Source organism: Arachis ipaensis, chromosome B02 (genome assembly GCF_000816755.2).
Source record: "Arachis ipaensis cultivar K30076 chromosome B02, Araip1.1, whole genome shotgun sequence".
NCBI classification, from domain to species: domain Eukaryota; kingdom Viridiplantae; phylum Streptophyta; class Magnoliopsida; order Fabales; family Fabaceae; genus Arachis; species Arachis ipaensis.
The window spans coordinates 29,582,233-29,586,780 of NC_029786.2; the positions used below are offsets into that span (position 1 = coordinate 29,582,233).

General features: G+C 40.0%; 1 long non-coding RNA gene across 1 annotated transcript; it reads left to right on the forward strand.

Moving 5' to 3' along the window:
- Positions 1,412 to 1,717, forward strand: LOC110267592. The gene is made up of 2 exons (XR_002355388.1): positions 1,412 to 1,557; positions 1,607 to 1,717. It is a non-coding gene; the product is annotated as an uncharacterized LOC110267592 (long non-coding RNA).

Genomic DNA, 4,548 nt, shown 5'->3' on the forward strand with positions numbered 1-4,548 from the left:
CAGAGAGGAGAGCGCCTGTGGAGGAGAGAAGAGCTCGCGCCACCATTGTAGACCGCCACTGCCACCGCGCCACTCATCGCCGTCGCAAGAAAGACCAGGACTGAGGGAGAGAGCCACGCGAGGAGGAGGAGTCATCGTTGCCGTTTGTCCTTCCCACTTCCAGACGCTGTCGCCGCCGTTCACGAAAGAGAGAGAGAGACGCACTGCGCGGGAGCTGCCACCGTAGAGTATGTCGCCGTTGAGAAGCCATCGCCGCCAGATCTGCCGCTGGCTGGAGACCACCACTGCCGCTGTTGAGATCACCTACCGATAAGGTTTTAAGTTAGTTGTCTTTCCTTTTGAGTTTCTGGAAGCTTTTTCATCGCTGCTTGTTTGTTACAGTTGCCGTTGCCGGAGTTCTCGTCGCTGCTGTCGCCGGAGTTCTCGTCGCTGTTGTCGCTTGGGGTGGCTGCCGGGGCTGTCGCCAAGCCAGTTCAGAGACCGCTGCTACCTCGTTTTGTCATTACAGTAAGTATTTATGTTTTGGAAAATCCCGCGTTAGTATTCTGTTATGTTTGGCTATAAACTTTGAGGTTCTGGTAACGTAGGGTCATGTTCTGAGCGTTTCATGTTGGTTCCGCATTAGTATTCTTTTATGTTTTGCTATGAGCACTGCGAAAGTGATCAGGGATTGAGTTTGCGGTTGCTGTTGGTTTCAGGTTGAGCTAAAAGGTTTCGTTGACGCGTTTTTTGTTATGGTTTCGACGAGTCGAGGTAGGGACTGCTTATAAAAACTAATTCATTTTAAATTAGAATTGTTATAAATAGATATGACGTGCGAAATGTATTTTTGGTGATTATGAAAGGCTTATGCATTGTCTGATTTGTCTTGGATGAATATTGTTGACTGTTTGATTGAAATAATGTCTAATTTTGTTAAAATTAAGATTTCTGATCGGTTTGATTTGAAATGATATTTATATTTAAAAGTCCGGATTTGGTTTTATTGGAAACTGATTTTGTCTTGAACCTCTTGAAAAGAGTTGAGGATTGGTTTGGTTGGGACCCGAAAAGGGTGGTAAAGTCCAAGTTTTAGGGGAGATGCTGCCGAAATTTCTGTAAAATCCGAGACTTTATTAGAAACATTATTTTTAAAAATAATGAATTATGCTTTGAATTGAATTATTGATAAATGATTTATGTTTGAACTTATTTTAATACAAAAATTATTATCTTTTGAATGTAATTTATTTAAGAAAAGAATTTATGTTTTAAAGTCAATTTAAAGATGAAAATTCTTATGTTTTGGAATTGGTTTAAGTAAACAGATTTGGAGGAGTTTCAGTGAATTTAAAAGAAACTTGAATTTTGAGTAACAAATTTCACTTGATGATGTTTTAGGAAAAGTTTGAAATATTCTATAAAACTTTGATTTAGTAAAACTGAAAGAATTTCCGAGCCTTTGGAAACAGGTCTAAGAATGATATTGAAAATTGGTTTTCAGTTTAAAAGGATTTGGTTTTGGTTTAAGAAGTTTTGAAATCAGTTCGGAATGTTTGGATATATGATTTGGTTTTAGTTTAAATTCTATTTTATTTATTTAAATCAAGAAGCTAAGGTTTTAGAGGTTTTTAATAAAGTTAAGAAAATGAGTTAGGTTATTCACCCCTAAAATCGTGAGACTCTGCTGAGGAATTTTATGGCCAAATCCTGATTTAGAAATGAATGATTTTAAGTCTTTCAAAAGAGATTTTGAATTTGGCATGGTTTTGAAATTGTTTGGAAAGTGGCTCCGTTTTGAGAAGTGATTCTTGGCAAGATGTGAATTGAATACATTTGTTATTTGAAAGTAAATGGGCCAAGAATGATTTTGAAATAAGATATTGAGCCTGATTGATTGTGGATATCATCAAGATTGATGAGTTATTGTTTGGTAGGCGTAAGGGCCGAGTTTGTCCCGCTTGCGCTGAATTTTAGGCATAAGGGCTGGGTTCGTCCCGCTTATGCTGAGAGATTTAATATTGATGAGATTGTTGATAAGTCGCTTGCGCCTGGCAAGGACGGTAGTTAATCCCACTTGTCGAGGTTGCGGCGCCCGCGTAAGGACGGCGGTTAATCCTGCTTATGTGTAGATGTGAGGTCGGAGACAGAGTATCCTGCTCACATCCTTTCGGATCACAGGAGTGTGCAGGCACTGACATCCTGGACCGTGTGCCGAGCACATTATCCCAGGGGTTCCCATTTATTCGTGACCGAAAGGCAACATTCCCATGGAAATGTGTCGGGTTGGCAATTGAACCGACAATGTGATATCACGGCCAGTAGAACAGACATTCATCATTTGCTTTTATGTGACATTGTTTGGGTGTGCATATTGTAATTGGGTTACCTATGTGAATACTTATGTTAACTGCTAACTGCTATATTTGTTGTAATTGCTATTGATTGTGCTTGAACTACATTAATTGTTATTGTGTTTGATTAGTTGGTTTGTAATGAATTAGTTGATGATTGAGTTGTTTGGGCTGGGGCTGTGTTGGATTGGATGGGCTTGAAGCCATGGTTGGTATGTTTGAGGTCTAGTTCTGTATAAAGTATCTGACTGGTTCAGCATAGACTTAATGAACCTATGCTTGGAACAGGATGATCATTTATACCGCGTAGGTAACCTCTTTCATGTTTATGTCTTAGTAAAGTATGAAAAATCAAACTGGTTCAGCATAGACTTAATGAACCTATGCTTGGGACAGGTTGGTAATTCATGCTATCTAGGAAAGATTTTTAAGGTTTTTGTAATAGAGGAAAAAGTTTTCGAAGCTTTGGATAATTAGTTGATTTTCTCTTTTGAAACGGATTTTTGGATGTTAACTCTTTGGCTTTCAAAAAGGCACGTAAGATGAGCAATGATCACTGTACATTTAAAAATAGTTTTATTTTATGTATCTTATTATAGCAATTCTGTAACCCCATAGTGAGAACCCTTTCGAGGACGATGTTCTCACTCCCCTACAGGTTTTTCCTTTTCAGGATATGGGCGACGAAGCTTCAGAAGAGTTATATTCATTTTCTGTTTATTCGGTATTTTGCGGTTTTAAGTTTTAAACAGGCTCCTATCTTAGTATTAAATATGTTTAGAGTTGTTGTAATATCAAAGCTATCAGAGTGGTGCAGCCGGAAGCGTGACATTCTGATAGTGAAGGTGTTACAAGAAACAGGGCAGAAACAGGACACGAATGCGACGCGCGCGCATGGGTCACGCGTGCGTGTGACCAAGAGGAACAGAGAGGTGACGCGTATGCGTATGCGTGAGGTCTGCGCACAGTAGCCGCATGGTTCCATCACAAGTCTCTGGTTTTTGTACCAGCATTGCGGCATTGAGATACGATGCGTGCACGTTGTCCACATACATGCGTGGGATGGGAGAAATTTTGGGTGATGCGTACACGTTAGCGATGCATAGGCATGGGCATGGTTATTCGCCTCACACCCAATGAGCATAGTTCCAGCACAATTCTCTGGTTTTTGTACTAGGAGCAGCAATATCCCAGCAACGTGTACGCGTCGCCCACGCGCACGCGTGGGGTACCCCTGTTTTATTTATTAATAATAAACTAACAAGCTACCAAAGCAATGCTAAACATTATTAAACAAGCTAAACCACAACTTAGACTAAATAATCCTAACTGAAAATGAAAATTCAATTTATTACCAATATAAACAAAAGGGAAAATGGAAACAATTTACCCTGGTGGGGTGTCTCCCACCTAGCACTTTTAGTTAAAGTCCTTAAGTTGGACATTTGGTGAGCTCCTTGTCATGGTGGCTTGTGCTTGAACGCATCTTGAAACTTCCACCAATGCTTGGACTTCCAATAAGCTCCAACATTTTCAAATAAATTCTCCAAGCCTTGGTGAAGTTCTTCATAAGCTTTGATCTCCCAAAGTTGATCCTTTTGTATGCTGGGGTCCCAAATCTTGTTTCTACACCCGTCTTCAAGTTGATCATCATTATTCCATTCGGGTGGTAAGCAATCCGAATTCTCACTGAGGTATCCAAACAACTTTCTAGTCCATTCAATCTAGCTCTATACCAATCTTTGCACTTCAACTTTGAGCATGCAACCATATTGAACCTTGCATGGCAACTCCAACCACTAACCATCTCCCTTTTACTCTTAAAGCCACAAAGAGCTCTAAGTTGACCATTCTCTCAAGCAAACCATACTCAAGTGGGAAAATAAAGTTTAAGGATAATAATTTTACCCACTTGAATGTTGTGTTGGATGGTAATGGCTTGGGGAGAGGTGTTTTTAATGATCTTGCAAGCTCCACTCCCTTGTGGTCTTCCTTGACTACTTCCACCTCTTGGCAAGCTTCTTCAACTTCAACCTCTTCCTCTTGGTAGCTTTCTTCGATTTCAATTTCTTGCTCACCAACTTCTTCTATACATTCCTCATTGTTCAAGTCATGTGTTGGAGGTTATGCTCTAGCCTCCTCAATATCAATTTCACAACACAATGAGGTAGGTTCAACAATCTCAAATAGCACATTAGTTTGTGTGGAATCATCT